This window comes from Ursus maritimus, unplaced genomic scaffold, assembly GCF_017311325.1.
Source record: "Ursus maritimus isolate PB19 unplaced genomic scaffold, ASM1731132v1 scaffold_21, whole genome shotgun sequence".
Taxonomy (NCBI): Eukaryota; Metazoa; Chordata; class Mammalia; order Carnivora; family Ursidae; genus Ursus; species Ursus maritimus.
In genome coordinates, this window is record NW_024424564.1 from 50934017 (window position 1) to 50955495 (window position 21479).

General features: G+C 47.7%; 1 protein-coding gene across 3 annotated transcripts in view; it reads right to left on the reverse strand.

The window, feature by feature from the left end:
- Positions 1 to 20707, reverse strand: part of PACSIN2 (protein kinase C and casein kinase substrate in neurons 2) — a 132049-nt gene extending 111342 nt beyond the window's left edge. The window contains exon 1 of one of the 3 annotated variants that reach the window (XM_040637660.1): positions 20564 to 20707. The gene's annotated coding sequence lies outside the window, so the exon portion shown is untranslated. The remainder of the gene's footprint in view (positions 1 to 20563) is intronic. The other 2 variants (XM_040637662.1, XM_040637661.1) reach the window with 2 other exon arrangements.
- Between the last annotated feature and the right edge of the window lie 772 nt (positions 20708 to 21479).

Below are 21479 nucleotides of genomic sequence, written 5' to 3' on the forward strand. Positions count from 1 at the left end.
TGGGGTCTGGCCCACTGCAAATGTCCAGAGCCAGGAGATTGGAACTGTCATTTCAAAATCGATGATTCTCTTGCTCTGTAATCTTGATCAAACCACCCCAAGTCAATTTCCCTTTTCCCAGAATTAATACAGAAAAATAAGTATTTGACAAAGGAGATACATGAAAAGAAGACCGGGAGCTCCACTGGGGGATTTAAAAGAAGGAAATGATAGCTAGCAAAAGAGAACTTGCCCAACGGAAAAGGAAAAGCGATCCAAACTAAGCAAAACGACACCGCTGTTGAGCCACAAAGCTCAGCCACAGAAGTGGTCAGCAAGTCTGGCAGACATCCCAGCTATTTAGGAAAGAGCAGCGGCCACCCAGCTGAAATATCCACAAGTATAAATCAAGGGCAGCATCAGTGCAGCTCAAAGAAATTGGAAAGAGCGACCTTGGCACCACGTCCCCTTTCCAGCCGTGCTACTGGCAAAGCCACTCGCTCCCGCTCCCACGGCATCTCGGATCCTGCACCTCGACTGCCCATTCACACCACACGTTCGTGGAGGCCCCATGGCTGGGGAGTGGCTGCAACTCTACCCCTGCCTCAGCCCACACCCCCAGAAAGGCCAGAGCCACGTACTTCACAGCATTTAGATGAACACAGGACACATATCATCACTGACACCCCAATGTGGAACTATGTGTGAGCAGAGGCCACGTGCTCACATCCCCAGCTATTCTCACTGCTCTCTGCAGCCTGGCACAGACCCACTGGACACTGAGAGAGGGGTCTACGTTAAGGAGCTCAAGAGTGTGGCACATCAACCAAGCCCACAGCATAGGCGAAAGACCAAAAGAGACTGGCTTTAAATCCTGGCTCTGCACGTAACTAGGTACAGGACCATGAACACATACATTTTCCTCTCTGGAGCTGTTTCCTTTACATATAAAAAGGAGATAACAGTATTGGCCTTGAAGCACTAAGTGAGAGTTGAATGGAATGCATGTGAAGTACCTGCCACGTGGTAGGTACTGGACCCCGGATACTACTGGTATCACATGGGCTGGCTAGCTCTCCACAGAGAAAGACTCTAACTCAAGCCCCTAGACGACACCCCTAAATACAGCCAGCTTTTCCCCTCAGCGACCTCACCGGCCACCCACCACAGTGGTTCAAGACCACCCACTCTGAGTTCAGGAACAACAGCAATCCAGCCCCCTGGTGCCATGTTCCGACGTCAGGCACATGCCAAGAACAGGAGTGGACCACAGCCAAAAAAACCTCGAACTTATTTTCATAAAGATATAACCTAACCTTCTATTTTCCTTACCTCCCTCCACTGCCCCTCCACCCCAAAAAAGTAGACAAGTGAGATTTAGGAATCCTGCCTCCTAGTAAGTCAAGGGGAAAATACATTCTGCAATGAGCTGAAAATTTAATTCAAAGGTTCCTATCTCACCAACCCCTACGCGTCCAGCCTCAGGGCCAACCGGCCAGAAGTCTAACTGCTCCCAGCACGACAGCAGTTGTAGCCCTAGCATGAGGACTACAGTGAAATGCCGCAAAACATTTCCAAATAGCTCTCTGTACTAAGCATAGTTAATGTTTCTCATCAAACTTCCTTCTCTTTCAAAAAGAGACACGACACTAAATCCATGTTGGCTCCAAAGTCCCAAAGAAACATTTTCAAAAATTCAAATTATTTATTGAGCTTGCCATAAAAATTATGCCATTATACACATTTGGGAAAAAAATGCACAAACTTAAATCCATGATCTAAAAGACGGTCAAAGAAATAGTATGCTTCTTAACACAATAGAAAACTTACTTTCAAAGAGGGAAAAAAAAAGATTATGTAAGTCTGGCTCAAGATTTAAAGGACTCATTGAGTGATGCTTTTTAAATACACCTAATTTCTGCAGTCGGTCCACATTACTTCCCCTATTAAGGCAGCCCTGAAAACTGAGGGTCCATGTATTACTCACACCACACTCATTCATCCCACAGATGTCTACCTGCCTATTATTACATGCCAGCACAGACCTAAGAGCTGTGGATTCCAATATGAAAGGCAGTCCCTGCCTCCACCTCACCGAGCACCCTGCCCAACAGACCAGCCCACAGTCAGTCAATCATACCCTAAGTGAGATGCACTGGGACAGGTAAGGGCCTTATACTCTGCAGGACCAGGGTTGGGATGGGGGGTGTGAAAGCACTGCTGAGTTTTGAAGGATGAGCAGGAGTTCAGCAGGCAACGACAGAAGAAAAGGCATTTGCAGCAGAGGTAACAGCATCTGTGGAAAGAGAAACACACCAAGCTCACTGTGGCAAGAGATAAGGTTGAAGGGGTAAGCAGGATCCAGATCACAAGCTTGGACTTTACTGTGATGACAACAGGGAGCCACTAAAAGAATTTTAATCTGGCCAAACAGCAGCCCAACTGCTACCACTGCTGATAAGGAAATGAAGACTCAGAAGAGAGCAATGTAAATCACCCTTCCTAGTTTGGTTCAAAAGAGTTAATGAAAAATGTTAAAACAAATCCCTCCTCCAACATTCAGTAACCTACTGATAAGCATGGCCCAAAGACATCTTAAATCTGGTCACCTATTCCGCGCCTCTTTCCTCATCTGTAAAATGGGCTGTAGCCCCCCCCCCCAGGGTTCATGTAAGGTAACGCAAACAAAGGACTCAGAACACAAGAAAAGCTCCATTGCTGTTAGGTGCTGGTGATGGTACTAGCAGTGCTAGTACCAGTAGCACCAGAAGTACCAGCAGAAAGCAAGATCAACTGCGCACAGGTCAAAAAGCAGACGAAGACGACTTTCTGGCCGCCTGTGAAGCAGCTGCATAGCAGTACAAAGGTGGAGGCTGCACAGACCCCTTCGGGACTGAAGGGAAAAGAAGAGCATCCCACCCCTTGCACACATGGTCATAAAGCTGAGCCAACGGGGCCCTCGGTCTGAGGCCGCTCACACCGTTGCCAGCCCACACAGACAGTGAATGGCCCCATTCACCTTCCCACATCTCCAGCCTGGGCCGCACTTCATCCACCCGGGCACAGAGGCTTACTGTCCCTCCTCATTTTATACCCAGCAGGCCTCCGCAATCACCTCTACGCATGAGGCATTGCCCAGAACCCACCTGCCAGGAAGTCCTCAAAGGCTCAGTGCTCAGGACTCTGGAAAACCCGGAATAGAGGAAGAGACCCCAGGAGACCCCAGCATACTTCTCCCAGCCCCTCTCACACCCGACCCGGTGAGAGGGCCTCTGCCATCAAGGGGCTTAAGTCACAAGTGAAATGAAGAAAAAGGAAGGCTGTGTGAGGCTGATGAGAACTGTAAACAGTCACAAAAGGGAAGAGATCTGTATGCCTAGAACCACAATTCCCAGGTCTTTGGATTTCACTAACTAAAAATTTTCCCCCAAAATTTGGGGGACTTTTCAAAAAATAGTGCTGAAATAACTAGATATCTATCCACATGTGAAAATATAAACAGTATTCCATACCTTATACTGTACACAAAAAATAACTCTAGATGGATCACAGACCTAAATGTAAAACCTAAAATTATAAAACTACAGAAAATATACAAAAATATGTGTGACCCTGGATTAGGCAAAGATTTTAGCTATGACACCAACCAAAAAAATACAAACCCTAGAAGAGACTTCATTAAATTGTTTCAACCTCTGCTCTTCAAAAGACACTGTTAAGAGAATGAAAGGACAAGCTACAGACAGGGAGAAAATATTTACGAATCACATATTTGATAAAGGACTTGTATCCAGAATAAAGAAATCTCAAAAGTAATAAATTAAGCAAACCAATTTTTTAAATGGGCAAATGATTTGAATAGCTACTTCACCAAAGAAGGTATACAGACAGCAAATACGCTCATGAAAAGATGATCAATATCATCAGTCATTAGGGAAACTCAAATTAAAACCACAATGAGACACCACTACAGACCTACCAGAATGGCAACAAAGACAGACCACAACAAGTGTTGGCAAGGACACGCAAGAACTGGAACTCTCACACACTGCTGGTGGGAGTGTGACATGGTACAACACTTTAAAAACACAAAACAGCCTGGCAGTGTCTTAAAAAGTTAAACATTGCCATATCATCCAGCCATTTCACTCTAGTATTTACCCAAGAGAAATGAAAACTTATGGACAAAGACTTGAACTCAAATGTTCATTGAAGCTCTACTTATAATAGGTCCCAACCACAAACAGCCCCAATGTCCATCAACAGCTGAATGAGTAAACAAACTGTGGAAACCACACACTAGATAAAAAAGAATGAAATACTGATAGGTGCTACAACATGGGTGAATCTCAAAATAATTTTGCTGAAAGAAACCAGACTTAAACAAGTACATATTGTATGATTCCATTTCTGTAAAATTCTAGGAAATACAAACTAGTGTACAAGGACAGAAAGCAGACCAGCAGGTGCCTAGGAGTGACGAGGGGCAGGCAGAAAGGACTAAAGTAGCTCAGGAAAATTTTGGGGGGTGATGGATAGGGTCATTATCTTGATCATCACGTGCAACTTATTGCTTGTTAATTATACTCAAATAAACTATTTAAATTTAGGAGCAGTAGGGATGCCTGGCTGGATCAGTTGGTAGAGAATGCGACTCTTGATCTCGGGGTCATGAGTTTAAGCCCCATGCTGGGCGTGGAACCTACTTAAAATTAACATTTGGGGGCGCCTGGGTGGCTCAGTTGGTGAAGCGTCTGCCTTCAACTCAGGTCATGATCCCAGGGTTCTGGGATCGAGCCCCGCATCGGGCTCCCTGCTCGGCGGGAAGCCTGCTTCTCCCTCTCCCACTCCCCCTACTGTGCTCCCTCTCTCACTGTGTCTCTCTCTGTCAAATAAATAAAATCTTTAAAAAAATAAAAATTAAAAATAAAATTAAAAATTAAAATTCGGGAGGAGAATAACATAAAGCTGCTTACTTTTTGTCAAGTAAGAATACTCTTTAAAAACTACCAGTTCTTTTCACCAACATGAAAAGGACATTTTAAAACTAAAAGACAGAATGGCCACAATTTTATACCGGAAGAGAGCCCTTCCCAAGAAAAGGTAATTGCTAATCTTAACATATAAAAACAACACAGTCCTTTTTCTCACGTTGGTGACAATAATATTTCAGACCAGCTTTTGTGACCCATTGGGCTGGGGATACTAAAGGCTGCACAGTCCTCAGACAGTTCCTGGGCTCATCTCCATCTCCAACCTGGTAGCTGCTCCTGGACGGGAATCACCCCAGCTCCAACAGCACTGGGGAAGGTCATGTGTACAGTGGGACACTGCAACCGTGGCAGTGACCCAAGACACTGCGTCCTCCCCTCCCGGAGGACAAGAAGACACAAGAAGTATGTGCCCCAAAAGGTTTCTAGAGTGCTACCTGGCTGCTGAAGAAGTGAAAGAAGAAAGAAGAGCTATTTACCCCAAAGCCAGAGTATCTGTGTTTTGCTGCAAGGAAAGTTTCTTAAGTCAACACTAAAACTGTTCACTGGGGAATCTTCCAGGCTAAAGTCCATTAAGCTAAAGTGGAAATAAAATAAGAGCTCTAAAAAAGACCACGATATAGACTGGAATCTTCTGATATTGTGCCAGAATGCTAGCAAAATCCAAAAGATCCCAATTAGCCAAACCCTAGAAGACTTTAGGTAAAATGGAGCACTACAAGTGATCCTCACCATGTGTGGCTGGTTTAGTTGTAAGAACAGCTGAGACGGGGACACCTCCCCAAACCCCAGCTGTCAAACAGAGGGACCCCTCCAAGCTCTGCAGGGTGCCATGGGCAGCAGAGATGGCAGGGCCAAACACATTCAATAAATAAGCATGGACTCTCTTATTTCAAGAAACCAAATACACAACGAATCCAGAGCAGTGCCCTGCACCACAGGACCCCCACATGTGATCATGGGAACACTCCAGCCTGCACACCCAAGTTCCTCCCATGCATATACTACCTGTACACATCCGCCATGTGGCCACCTCTCAGCTTTAAGTGTATGTACACCCTCAGTGGGACCCAGGCAGGGAAGAGGCCTACACAGTTCTTACAAGTGAACTGGAGGAATTTCAGGGTCTCTGTCTCCATGCGAGGTCTGGAAGGGGAAGCACAGGTTCCAGGTAGGCACAACCACTGGCCTTTCAGATTCCTCACCCTGTGGGGAGAGTCACATTGGAAGAGGGTCCCAGGGAGGAGCCCCATGTGCCCAATCTAGGACAACACTGATATAGATATATATATAGAAGGTTTGGGGCGCCTGGGTGGCACAGCGGTTAAGCGTCTGCCTTCGGCTCAGGGCGTGATCCCGGCATTATGGGATCGAGCCCCACATCAGGCTCCTCCACTATGAGCCTGCTTCTTCCTCTCCCACTCCCTCTGCTTGTGCTCCCTCTCTCGCTGGCTGTCTCTATCTCTGTCGAATAAATAAATAAAATCTTTAAAAAAAAATAAAAAAATAAAAAAATAAAAAAATAAAAAAAAAGAAGGTTTGTGGGTTCACTGCAGCCCCTGAACATCTGCCCCTCACCCCCAGCAACAGCCTCCTAGCCAGGGAAAGAAGCCACACAGCTGCTTCCCACAGACTCAGAAATCCTACATATTCTCTCCTCAGCCACCCCCCCACAGCCCCACCGCTTCCCCAACCTCCATCTTATTGGACTTCAAATCTGGACTCCTCCAACTCTGCCTCACCCCTTTAGACTGAAAACTATTTAGAATGCCTCCCCGACTCCCTCAGGACTTGACTTTCAACAGTCATCCCTTGGGCGCAGAGACAAAGGGATGACTTCCCTCTCCCAGCCCCAGGGCTGCTCCAGACCCAACTAACCAGGAAGAATAACTGGACACTGCAATGTTGAGTTAGCACCGAGCAGAAACGCAACTGCTCCTCCATGATGTGAACTGGCTGCAGAGAAATTTAACCCTGGCATGTAGTCATGTTTCAGAATAACTCTAAAGGTGCAGTTCCGTGTTTGGCATGAAGTTGTGGCAAGCCTGAGAAGGAAGCAGAGCTATAAAGTTATTAAATGTAAATATTTAAAGAACTAGCAGCTGTTGATGCCAGGAGGATGGCAGCTTGCAAACTTCCAGTCAGAATAATGATTCTGTTATGTCAGGGGCTGAGTCAAGATCACAGATGCTATTCCATTCCACCCACTACAGAGGATACAAACTTTAAAAGCAACTTACTCTGTCCATTGGGCAGTGCCTTAAAAGTTAAAATAAGAAAAAAACTGTCTGATGTGGAAAAAACCAGTGTGCACATAAATCTCCTCCTCTTTTTTTTTTTTTAAGATTTTATTTATTCATTTGAGACAGAGAGCTACAGAGAGAGAGAGAGAGCATGAGCAGTGGGAGAGGCAGAGGGAGAGGAAGAAGCAAGACTCCCCTCTGAACTGGGAACCCCGATGCCGGGCTCAATCCCAGGACCCGGAGATCATGACCTGAGCCAAAGGCAGATGCTTAACCACCTGAGCCACCCAGGTGCCCCAAATCTCCTCCTCCTTTAAGCCAAGTACTAAATAGCGTGCACTTCAAATGCCATTCACGAGGCAACTGTTCGGACCGAGGAGGAGATTATACAATTTTACTAACAATAAATACATACATGTTTGGTAACTTCAAGTGTCTATACTGTCTACCATGTAGGGGCTTGAAAGAAGGCTCCACTCATGTTTCCGTCCTTGAGCAAGGCAATCTGATGTGACAATCAGGCGAAGATTCCATTTCTGACAGCTAAAGGAACCAATCAGAGAAGGGAGGTGTCCAGGACAAAATGGACACACTTTATTTTCTGTTGGCATTTCTGATGATGCCCTCAGGCCTAGTTTGCTGAATTCCACACCCCCGAGCTGTTCACTGATCGAACACACACACACCCTCCCCTGCCTAGCTATGAGGCCTGCCACTTAACCTAAGCCCAGCTTCCCACCTGCAAAACAAAGCTGTCCTAAGGACAAGTGTAATCATGCACTGAAAAGTAGGGCACCTGCCTCAAAATAAGCCTCCATAAGTATTAAATTTTGAAACATCATTATGATAATGATGAAGTAAAAAACGAGTTCAGGTGGGGCAACAACCTGCACCCTGTTGAGCCCTGAATAAAGCTTGGGTCAAAGGCTGCTAAGGAATCATGCCTCATGGTCAGTTACCAAAGGGCATGTCCTGAAATGAAGTAGCCCCACGCCACGCACCAAGTCAGGGCAGCTGAGCAGACATTTCTCGGGAAATAAAACAGGAAGTGTGGGAAAGACAAAGGGAAGCTAAGAGCGTGTGCCTCTGGGACTTGGTAGTTACCATCCAGCTTGGCTAAGAAGCTGCAAGGATGCCCGAGCCTTCCAGCCCCTGCCAGAGCCTTCACCACACACACACAACCAAAGGCTCAGCCAGTTGCCTAGGCAACAGCCAACCTAGGCACACTTAGGCATCTGTGGAAACCAGGGCAAAGTACAATTTCCATACTTGTGATACAAACACAGAGTGCCAAGCACAGTACAAAGCATGAGTCTAAAATTTGGGTCTAGGGGCGCCTGGGTGGCTCAGTCATTAAGCGTCTGCCTTTGCCTCAGGTCCTGATCCCAGGGTTCTGGGATCGAGACCCGTGTCTGGCTCCCTGCTCAGAAGGAAGCCTGCTTCTCCCTCTCCTACTTCCCCTGCTTGTGTTCCCTCTCTCGCTGTGTCTCTCTCTGTCAAATAAATAAAACCTTTAAAAAAATAAAATAAAATAAAATAAAATAAAATAAAATAAAATAAAAAATAAAATTTGGGTTTACTGACAGAATAAACATGAGTGGGGAGGGGCAGCAGGAATCGAGGCAGCGCTGAGTGCAGTCAAGGCAGTTAGGCTAGCCACACAGCGCGGGCAGCCAAAACCCACTTGTCTCTGAGAGGCAGCACTCTTGCCACGCTTCTGTGCTGTTCGTGATCATTTCCTCTTATTTCTTTAGCGTGTAGTAATGTCTTTTGTTTTGCTGTGGATGTCAGCCTTTCTTAGTTAGGATAAGAGGAACCAAGAAAAGAGCTTTTGTCCCCCAGGGGCCAGAGAACGAAAGGGAAGCATGCCCTGCCCACCCCAGAGATGGCAGGATGTGATGGAGGCACAGCAGGAGTCCGAGGGAGAGGACGGAGGGTGACAGCTGAGGCCCTGAGGCCTAGCACTGCTCCCCACCTGAGCCCCTCCTTGTCCCTCATAAGCATGTTTTCTTTTGCAGACCCTGAAAAAGGAGCCACCTGGAGAACAGGACCCTGCTCAGTCTGAGGGTGGATACCGAAGGGACAGTGGAAGATGAAACAGCCGGCCAGCCCATGGCTAAGGGACACTGTGAAGGGCAGGGAAGGACACAGCAACTTCCCAACAGAAAGACAAACATAAAAACAAGGAGAGTAAGCACCAACATTATAAACCTCCCAGAATGTTCTCTGAAATGTTGGTCTCTAACAACAGAGCCAGCCACATCTGTGAGAGCGGCCTCTAGAAGCTATGCGAGGTAAAATCTGCAGGATCGCTTGATCCCCAGGCTGTTCTGCCATACCAATGACCCCGGCAGCAATAACCTGGCAGAGTCCTTCCCAATATGCACACTGTAAAAGAGGAAAAGAACAAGTCTGAAGAGATGCTGTGGTTCCGAGTATCAGGACCACTGGGTCGATGAAGGAATGCAACCACAAACATTTACAACCTTGGGAATGTAGAACATTAGCTCGGGTGACCATAAACACAGTAGTAAGGCTTTTTCAAAGACTGTTTCTTGCTTATGAAAAGAAAGTATCTAAGTCAAGTAAAATGATATCCAGAAACCTAGAAAGGAAATATGACTCATTTGAGAAAATCTCACAAAAGTTTCTTATCTCACAGATACTTGGAAGTTCTAGAGGCCAAGGCATCTTAAAGAGAAAGAATCCCTCAATACTTTCACCCATAAATATCCGAAAAATAAACCCACAAGCAACAGAGGAGACATTCAAAACACTCTAAGATGCTCATATCCTTTAATCCAGGATTTCTATTTCTGAGAATTTATTCCCAGGAACTAATCACACAAATGAAAAAAGGAAAATGAAATTGTAAACTACAAATTCATCTACAATAGCAAAAAAAAAGTTGGAAATTACCTAAAATGGCCAGCAGTAGGGAAATGGTTTAATCTCATTACATCCACAGAATTATGCAATCATTAAAAGTCTTGTTAAAGACATCAGTAAAAACCCAGAAAATATCTTATAAAATATTTAGGTGGATCTGAATAATACAGTCCTAACAGCAAAACATTAGTGAAAAAGAAGCAGGCACGTGCAGTCAATGCGGGCTTCAGAGCCACTCTTCCATTGACAACCTGAACAACCTTGGACTAGGCACACGATCTCACTACCTGCAGTGTCCTGGCACTCAAACTAACGACATCAGAGGTAAACAGAGGCAATGCACCTCTTGCCTCTTCTGAGGCCTGGAACCAAGCAGGCAGCTGGTAGGTGGCAGCTACTCCTCTTAAGGTACGTTAAACACCTCTACACGTGGGGAAGGTAAAACAGAGTTCTTTATTCAGAAATTTCTTTTTTATTTTTAAAGATTTTATTTATTCAACAGGATAGAGACAGCCAGCGAGAGAGGGAACACAAGCAGGGGGAGTGGGAGAGGAAGAAGCAGGCTCCTAGAGGAGGAGCCTGATGTGGGGCTCGATCCCATAACGCCGGGATCACGCCCTGAGCCGAAGGCAGACGCTTAACCGCTGTGCCACCCAGGCACCCCTATTCAGAAATTTCTATTTTCTATGTTGTACCTTCAATATTTAAAAGAACTAAAAAAATAAAAATAAAGAAAGAACTAAAAGACAATTGGAGGAAAAAACCTTTTGACAATTACCAAGCATGAAAACAATGATCTGTTCTAATTTACCTCAACAACTGGTCTTCATTTGATATCACAATGTCAACAAAACGGGAAGATCTTTCACAATTTTACATAATGCAAAAATGAATGCTCTACAGAAATGTAATTTCTTCTCTTTCAACTCGCCGCTTTTGAACAGCATATAACACCTTACAAAATAAGCTAGTGGAAGGTGAGGAAAGGGCACACCTAACCCGGGAGCTCTGGAATCCCCAGGCATGCTGCTACCGCCTCTCCCAGTCGAGCAGGACAGGGGCAGCAGGTGGACAGGTAGACAGCAGACACACAGACGATGGACAGGTGGATTACGGCCACCACCCTGATCACACACCTAGCAGCTGGGCTGGGAGAAGCCTCTCCCTTTTCTGCCCTAATCTCCCTGCTGTGTAAACTGCTACAAGCTTTCAGGTTATCTTAACCAAGTTAGTGGCAGGCATAGATCCTATCTTAAAACAAAGACCACATAACTTGCCTCTTTTCTGTGTTTCTGAGAGGTAGGGAGGGAAGATTAACATTTAAAGTTTACTTTTACAGGAGGGCGAGTGACTCAGAATCCACCTATTCAATGCAGCAAGATCAGTGGCAAGAGTGTGGCTTCAGGGGTGCCTGGCTGGCTCAGCTGCTACAGCATGCATCCCTTGATCGCAGAGTCGTGAGTTCAAGCCCCAGGTTGGGCATAGAGCTTACTTTAAAAAAAAAAAAAAAAAAAAAAAAAAAGAATGTGGCTTCAGAGTCAAGTGGAAGGCCAGTTCTGATGATGACCCTGTGACCCTTCATCTCTCAGAGCTTTGCCTTACTTATGTGTGAAACGGAGTTAAAGCTATCTTGTTGCAAGACTGAAATGAGTAGGAATGTAAAGCTTCTTATATGATCCCTCAGAAACCCCAGAACCCCAGGGCCTGCCCCAGATGGTGATCCTCACCCCTGACCGACCCCCACTGTCGCAGGCCTCCTCACTGGCCCCTGCCCAGACTCCTTAGCTGATGATGCATTTGCTGGTGCAGACGTCACAGTTGCTTCTTGATTAAAACATTGTCATGTCCAAGCTAAACAGCACCCAGGCAGGCCAGCTCCATCCTCCAGCAACCAGTCGGCTACAAAATCCACTAATAGCGGGCTTGGAGGTCCATGTGGGGAGCACAGCCTGCTCTGTGGTTCCTCTGAAGACCACAACTCACAGACTTGGCACGCTCAGTTGGCGACAACATAATTGGGTACAATGGAACACAAACATAGTTTAAAATATGAAAATGCTCACAAACTCTGATTTGGGCATCACTTGTAAATTTCATTCAATTAGGAAATAGGAAATAGGAAACTTCAAAACACTAGGTGCCTCCAGACCTCCCTCTTCTCCTCTGAACAAGAAAGAGGGAAGCCAACCAACAGGGCTGCTCTGGAAACAAAATGCAAGCTATGGGAAAGTTCTGGAAAACTGCAAATGCCTACACAACCAAGCTGTTTTTGTATATATTTTCATTCTAAAATCAAGTTATTACTTAAATACTAATTCTGAAAGTAAAAGGGTAATGGTGCAGTTTGGGAAACAAGGAGAAACTTTCCATAATTCTGCAACTTAACTACCACTGCTGTCTATATTTAAATAGTTTACACATGTAATGAGTGTCCATATACCTGACAACTCGCTTTCTCAAGTCCTGATATTTTTCATCACCTCAGCGTGAGCCACCATCACCCTCACACACGCGCCTCCAGTCACACCATCAGCCTGTCATCCCAGGCTCAGGATTTCTATAACTTAGAATATACAACTCAGCCACAGAATCGCCAACCAGAAGAAGCAAGGCTTCGGTGAGTCTGGGGTGCCCTCACAACCCAGAGATGATAGGACCACCCTCAGGCCCTCAACCCAACAGGAAGGGCAGAAGCAGACAGAAGCAGAGAGCTGGTAGGAGACAGGAGCCAGGCCTGGCAAGTGCTAGGATGGGAGGGAAGGTATTCCATGCAGGGCCAGAGGCCTCGCCCATATCAACAATACCGACATCATCCCTACAACCCCGAGTCACCAAGGAAAGGTCCAAAAAGACTAAATATACTTAAGCTGGAGAAAAGAACACATTGTAAGAGGATTTTCAACAGAACTGGATAACACAACATCAAATTAAGCACTTTAATGGTACATTTTGCTTAATTAGCAAATTCACTTAATTAGACATTGTACTTTGAGTGATACCAAAGTTACTGAGCCAGCACCACAGACCTGGCACAGATGTTGACCTCTCAGGGTCCAATACCCCACACTGCCCTTCCTCAGCTGTATGAGGAGGAGGCTGTCAGAGTCCCAGTTCTGAGGATGTTGAAGCATGTGGCCAAGGAAGGCCACCCAGTTACCTAGTGGTAGAGCTGAACTCAAACCGGGGCTGTGTGACTCTGAAACCATGTTACCTCCCTCACCTTACTGCAATATGACCTTTCCGCTGGCAGTGAAAGTCACCTCCTGACTGCATGGATCTGCGACCAAAAAACAAACAGGAAAGGCAGCAGAACCCAGGAGCCACTGCGTTACCAACGAAAAATGTAAACGCAGGCAAAGAAACTGAGGCAAGACTGCTGCCAATCCCACTCTGGAAGCCCGTCATTGGAGAGTGCAGCCACTGCTTCCTGGAAACTTTAATGGCAATCTTTGAGCCTCCAGGGACACTGGTGACCTTTGTTAAAATGAGCTACCTGGATCACCCCTCCTTGTCTGCATCCCTGACTTCTCAACTGACATTTCCTTTCTGTGTGGAGCTTGAACCTGCTGTGTCTACTGCCCTTAAACAGCTCCCCGTTGAACTCCATCCATCCTCCAGGACGAGGTTCAAACACGAGCCTGGCATACAAGGCAGGTTACCCAACCTGAAGCCTGCCCACCCAGCCTTCCCTCCCTCCACCTTAAGCGGCTCCTCTCACACCAGGCCACTCACACCCCCACATTCTTTACAGCTCTGCACCTCTGCCTGGGCTTCTCCTTCCAGGCATCGCCAGCCGGAGAGCACCTGTGGATCTGGCAAAACCACTCCCAAAGACACCTCCCTGAAGGTCAGCTCTCTGCAGTGTCCTGAGGGCTGTCAGACCCTCCCACCTGTCCCCTCTACTTTGTACACACTCCTATCTGCTACTGTCACAATGAAATGCAATGGCTTCCAGGTCCACCTCCTGACTGAGCTGCCTCCACAGAGCGCAAGAGTCCCCCTTAATCTTGGGATCCCAGAGCTGTGGGCGGAGCACCTTGCCCACTTCCCCAAACACTCTCAGTCCCAGGAGTGAAAATGACATAAAAAGCAGGCACTTTGACATGGCAGCCTAACTGAGCTCCCAAGTGACAGCCCTGCCACTCTACCAATATTTAAAACAGACAGGAGGCCACTGGAAGAGAAGGGCCAAACTACGGATGCAAGTTTTCTGGTCAGAGTAAGGGCCTGTAAATACCAGCAGAGCTGAAGAAGGAGGCATTATGGCAGGTCATGTGTTTAACTGGACACCACCCCTGCAAGGTGGCAGCAGCCTAAGGCTTACCCTTCGTCACGGGCCTTGCCCTCCAACAGCATCATTTCCTGACCAGACTTCTACTTTTGGTAATTTCCAAATGCTCAGAATTCACTTCTGCCTTCAGCCCCACCAATTCCTCTCTCTGGGGAGCAATGCATTTAAGGAAGGTGACACATGGCATCAGGCTTTCTGTTCAACATCAGGGAGACCCTGCTTGTCTGCCTCATCCCTGTGGGTATCCTAAAGAAGCGTGTGGTGAAACGAACAAATAACCTTTTTCCATGTCTGGGCAATGAATAATAGTACCAGACATAACAACAGGAAGACAGGACCCCACACAGACTCATACCACATTTGAGTGATACCTACTGTATACCATCCTATACCTCCATATCTGAGTATGCAAATCATCTTTACTATGATGATTCTTTTCACGAGTAATAAACCACCTAATATCCGTGTGTCTTTAAAATTCCGTGTTCTTCTGTACACATGAGCTCTTTACATAGCTGAGACTCTGTGCTCTGTTAATAACCTGAAAAAAAAAAAATCAGTCCCTACAATATTCAGAATCTGGCCAGAAGGCCACAAGAAGCCACTGTTGGGTAGTCATGATCGTTGGCACAATGCACACCCAGCTCTCAAACCCACCCAGAGGCTCACAGGCTAGAAGGGACGTCCCATCTGTAAGTACATATTTGGATGGAACAAGTCAAACATTTGAAGTTTTCACTTAACAGTTATTTCGTGTTTCAAGTGCTAAGCAACTGAGAAGTAATCATTTCAATGTACCCTTTAGTCAATAAACGTTAAACAACTCTGCTCAAAACACCGAAGTCCTACAAATGTGTCCCTATGAAAAATATGGCAAGAAAAAATAACAAAAACAAAAAAAGTATCCTTTTGACAGTCAGGCAGAAAGGTGTTTAGTGATCCAAATTCAGACAAAAAAACAGCCCTTTCAGCAGATGAGCAAACAGTTTCCTCTGCAAGTGATACATTCTGGGATATCAACACTGCCAAACATAACTCATAATGACAACCACCAAGGAAGCAAAACCTAATGGAAAAACCCCAAGCTGGAAACCAGGTGCCCCAGTTCTGGTCCCACAAGCCTCTCTGTGTGATCCTACCAGAGTGGTAGCCAGTCCTGTACTCCTTTCTTCAGCACAAGAAGGAATATCCATCGCTACCCATGCCACTCAGAAAAGTTTTAAGGGCAAAAAACTGAGGTGAAAATGCTTTGGAATGGGGCGCCTGGGTGGCACAGCGGTTAAGCGCCTGCCTTCGGCTCAGGACATGATCCCGGCGTTCTGGGATCGAGCCCCACATCAGGCTCCTCTGCTCTGAGCCTGCTTCTTCCTCTCCCACTCCTCCTGCTTGTGTTCCCTCTCTCGCTGGCTGTCTCTATCTCTGTCAAATAAATAAATAAAATATTAAAAAAAAAAAAAAGAAAATGCTTTGGAATGTGTCCTCTATAAATACAAGTCATCATTATTATTAGCTCAAAGATGACGGAAAAAATAGGATTATAGAATATCAGTGGTGAGGGGCACCTGGGTGGCACAGTTGTTAAGCATCTGCCTTTGGCTCAGGGCGTGATCCTGGCATTGTGGGATAGAGCCCCACATCGGGCTCCTCTACTGGGAGCCTGCTTCTTCCTCTCCCACTCCCCCTGCTTGTGTTCCCTCTCTCGCTGGCTGTCTATCTCTGTTAAATAAATAAATAAAATCTTTAAAAAAAAAAAAAGAAGAATATCAGTGGTGAGAGGGAGCTTAGAGATGGGGTGATCCTGGAGTCCTCAATCTGGCCCAGGCCTCTGAAACTGAACACTTTCTGGGAAGGAGGCCACAATTTTTATCAGATTCTCAACAGGTTAAGAACCACTCAGCCCCTCATCTTACAAATATAAAAACTGAGACCCTAAGATATATGACATTCCTAGGCTTCAAGGTTAGTAAGGGAAAGGCTGGCCCAGGGCTCATCTCCATCTATGCTCCTCCCATTCCACCATGCCACATTTTTAGGGAGGACAAAAGTCACACAAATCTCAAACAGCCCCAGAGCGTATCACACAAGCCGCCGCACGTGTGGTTGCTAAAGTCAGAGCAAAGTTTCTATGCTCAGTTTTCTCTTCTTGAGGCTTCCTGCTGAGGTCTTTGCCGGTTGAGACAGCTTTTCCTTCATTTCTGTATTTGCCTCTCTACCTAGTGTGGTGCCTGCAGTCAGGAAACACTCAAATGTTATTTTTTGATATCAAAAATTTTTTATTATACACAACTAATGGATCATCGAGCCTTACATCGAAAACCGGGGACGTACTGTATGGTGACTAACATAATATAATAAAAAATCATTATTAAAAAAAAAATTTTTTTTAAAGAAATTAAATACACATAAATGTATGTCAAATATATCTCAATTAAAAAATTAAGATTTTGGGGGGCACCTGGGTGGCTCAGTTGGTTAAGTGTCTTCCTTAGGCTTGGGTCACGATCCTGGGGTCCTGGGATGGAGCCCTGCATCTGGCTCCCTGCTCAGTGGGGAGCCTGCTTCTCCCTCTCCCTGCTGCTCCCCCTGCTTGTGTTTTCTTCCTAAGTAAATAAAATCTATCTTGGGAGAGAAAAAGGATGTTGGGTAAAACCTAGGGAAATCTGGGGGCACCTGGCTGGCTCAGTCAGTGGAGCATGTGACTCTTAATCTTGGGGTTGTGAGTTTGAGCCCCACATCGGGTGTAGAGATTATTTAAGAATAAAATCTTTAGGGGCGCCTGGGTGGCACAGCGGTTGGGCGTCTGCCTTCGGCTCAGGGCGTGATCCCGGCGTTATGGGATCGAGCCCCACATCAGGCTCCTCCGCTGGGAGCCTGCTTCTTCCTCTCCCACTCCCCCTGCTTGTGTTCCCTCTCTCGCTGGCTGTCTCTATCTCTGTCGAATAAATAAATAAAAATCTTAAAAAAAAAAAAAAGAATAAAATCTTTAAGGAACACCTGGGTGGCTCAGTCAGTTAAGCGTCCAATTCTTGATCTCAGCTTAGGTCTTGATCTCGGGTTGTGAGTTCAAGCCCCATGTGGGGCTCCACACCGGGTGTGGAGGAAAAGAAAAGAAAGAAAAGAAAAGATCTTAAAAAAAAAAAAAAAATTAAGTGGCACCCGGGTGGGCTCAGTCAGTTGAGCATCTGACTCCTGGTTTTGGCTCAGGTCATGACCTCAGGGTCCTTCGATAAGACCCTGCGTCAAGTTCAGTGCTCAGAGCCAAGTCAGCTTGGGATTCTCTCTCACCCTCTCTCTGTGCCCGTCCCTACCCTAACCCCCCACCCTCACGCAAATGTGTGCACTCTGTCTCTAAAATAAATAAATCTTTAAAAATAATTAAAAACAAAATGAAGATTTTATTCTAGGAAATAAAAAATAGATCACATGGTGCTGTTTTACTAAAGACACAAATGTGCAATTATGGGAATAAAAAGAAATCAATCCAAAAAGAAAGGAGACTTGTTGTTTTATGTGATTTTAATCAAACTACCAACACGTGTGGTCTTAGATGGCTACTGTTCTTCAAAGAGTTATCTTTGGAACTACACATATGCCAAGAATGTTGCACGGCACAGAATACTTCTGAGTATACTTTGAGAATTCCTCTTTTAAGACTGTCTCCAGTCAGCAGACAGAACATAATCGTCTGAATACTAAATATTTGAAGGAATTCGTACACAGCCATCCCAGAGACCACCACTGGGACCCATCAGGAGTCAGGTTTCAGGCACTAAGATGTGTTCAGGTATGTTAAGGATCACTGCCAGGGCCATAAAGAAAGGTCTCTACCTGTGGAATGCAAACTGACTTCATAACTGAGGCATTGCTGCGCTGCTCTCAGGTATGCCACTGCAGTTCCAAACAACCTAATTGGGAAAAAAACTGAGCCAGCACTACGGCTCACATGAATGTGTCATTACCCCCATAATCTACAGGGCGGCCTCCACAAAGTGGCCATGACAATCTGATGGCAGATAAGGCAGGTTCGAGTCAGCTGGGAGGTGAGGGTGGCCAAAAAGCCCTTGGTAAATGCTACCTAATCTCTAAACACAAGGCACCATTACTATTGTTAAGGAATCTATGAAATCTTTTTGATATTCCATAACATCCTAACTGATGACCCTGTCACAAGCAGGACGCGTGAGCATCATGTCCTTAACTCAGTCTACGAAGATTTTCAAGTGAATAGAGAAGAAAATGAAAAGGTGAAAGACAAATGCCCCTTAGCTCCCACCCCAGAAATGGTCTGGCTATCAGAGATCTGGATTAGGCATCCAGGACTACGGAAAGACAACCTTATCTCCCAGGGGCAGGCTATGTCGGAGACCCAGACACTGTTTTTTACATATGCATACTTTTAGGTTATTTAAATATTATGACCTCTCATATACTTAAGACTAAAAGTAATAAAGTTCCAGTTCCCAAACAGCATGAGCTGTTTCCATTCAGATGAGTTTTTAATCTTCAAAAAAGTGAATCAAGTGTGCAGACTTAATCACTCTTCTATTCCTCTGTGTTATGTTACTTTCCTAAGTAATAAATATCATCAGCCTACACTGGCCAGTTTCTTTAAAGCTTGAAGACAATTGTCAAAAGAAAATCACACACCACAGAAAAGTTTTTTATGTGGCCTCGTATCTCAACTAACGTAACCTCACCAAGGAGATTGATTGCCAAGCTCTAGAATTAAGTTTAAACGCACACAGATGAGTTTCCCATGTGAATCAAGAGAAACCCAAGCTGCACTGGCTCCTATTCAATACCTCTATGTGGAGGCTGCAAGCCGGCTTGTGAATCAAGTGAAGTAAGAACATCTGGGGCCAGAACGGGAGGGCTGGCATTCAACAGCGCCCACCTGGTTGGTTTCCTTGCCCTGGGCTCCAAGCTGGCAATCCCAAGAGGGTTAAAACAGAACTTCGGCATAGAACTGCAGAGGGAGGAACTGCAGAGGAGGGAAGGAAGCTGTGAGCTCACCGACAGCAGCTCAGGTTTGAATTCTTTTAGCTGTTCTCTTGATTTTCATCAGGCCAGCCAGGGAGTGTTTGGTAAACAGTGTAATGAGTAGCCGTGGAGACTCTGGGCAGCCTACCCTCCTTAACCACAAAAAAACACAGGACAGTTGCAGTACAGAAGACCCAGGAATGGCTACACACACTCCACCTTGAAGTCCGCCATCCCCTGAGCACCCAACTGGAGAGCAGCATCCTCAGAGGCTAGAGCTGTGTGGGCCCCAAGGAGGCAGCACAGCTTGCTCTCCCGACCAGCTCCATCCCAAAAGAAAATCGCCCTTCTCTGGTGGAGCCAAAAACCCAATGAACCACTGAAATTAGGGGGCAGAAATCGCTACCTCTCCGATGCCCCGGCAGGCTCGGAAACCCCAGAAGAGAGAAGGCGCTCACGTTTCTAGGAATCAATGACAGTCTGGGAAACTCCGAGGGTGGAACTGGTAAACAGCCCCAGCCTCTCCTGCCTGTTCCCCCAGCCCTAGGACCTGCTCGCAAGGAAGGCCTCGCCGCCCCCACCCCCGTGGAGCCAGGAGAGACACGGGGAGGGTGGGAAGGAAGGACGGTTGTCAAAGTGCCCCAAATCAGCTCATCCGCGTCTGTGTCCCGCCTGTCCCCGCTACCCCTCGAACCCAGCCCTGCCCTCCAACTGGCGCTTACCAGCCACACCGCTGCTCCGGCCCGGCTCCCGTAGCCGCCCTCGCCTCCCGCGTGTCCCCCAGCGAACTTCTGCGCCCCTCGGCTTCGCGGCTTCCCCTGGAGCTCGCCCGCGGCTCCTCCCCGAGTCTCTCCCGAGCCGCCCACCTGCCCCTCGGCAGCAGCTCCAAGCCCGCGGGCCCCGCGGCGCCACTTCTCTCCCCGGCGACCCCAGCCAGAGAACTCTCCTGCTAGCGTCCGGAGCCCCGCGCCGAGCCCGCCCTGCCCAGCCCTCCGGCGCCCGCCGCGGCCCCCGAACACGCCCCCTCCCACGGCGACAGGAAGTCCGCGCGCCGGCCGCGCGGCCGCAGAGGCTTTCCCCGGGCGCGGAGCGCGGCCCCGGCGCGGCGGCCTGACAGAGCGAGGGCTCCGCCGCCCACCCGCGCCCCGCGTCCGCCCGCGGCGCCCCAACCGTCGCGGCGCGCCCCTCACCTCGGCCGCCGCTCTCCTCCCGACACGCCGCTCACCCCGCTCCGGCCGCGACGGCGTCTTCGGGTCAGGTTCCCGCCCTCGCTCCGGCCGCGCTCTTCAGCCCTGCCCTGCCCGGCTGCGGCCGCCGCTGCCGCCAGCCTCCGGCGCACCGCCCCCGCCGCGCCCGCTGTGCTCGTCTCATTGGCTGCTGGGCGCCGGGCCCCGCCCCTCGGCCCCTTCAGCACCGCGGATTGGGCCAGGGTGCGAGGAGGCGGCACGCCCCCTCGTGCACAAACGGACCTCCCCCGAGCGCCATTGGCAGCGTCTCCTGTCCATCAAAGGGGGAGCACCTACTTAACCAACTGATGGGGGCCGGCGCGGGAGGGTGGTCACTGTTCTGGGTCGCTCCCGGGCTGTGCTTCGCGGGGCTCGCTCCCTGGGGCTAGAGTCCTGCGGCTTTGCTGGTACCCAGGCGCGGGGAGCGCGGGAGGGCAGCACCTCACCTGACTGGGAGTTCAGGGAAGTAGTCGTTCTGAAAGTTTCCTCTCCTGGGGCACTTGGGGAAGCCAATGTCAACAGGGCTTCCTCAGATTCCCGCCTCAAGTGTAGATCCCTCTTGAGCCGCTTAGTTTAAGCCGGGCAGAGAGAGAGAGAGAGAGAGAGAGTGGACGGAGCAGCCAGGGAGAGCCACCGGGCACCGCACAATGGAGCACTTTATTTCTAGTTTTTACCAGACCTCGCCTGATGGGGTATCAGCCCCATTCTACAGAGAGAGAATAAGTAAAAAAAAAAAAAAAAATGCTGACATCCACGGCGCACTACCCTCAGCACTTTCCAAGCATTGCTTCCTGCGGTCCTCCTGGAGAGGAGGAAAAGACCATGCCCAAGGGAGGGTTTGGAGCCTGAGCGCAGGAACGGGGCGGGGGGGGGGGGGGGG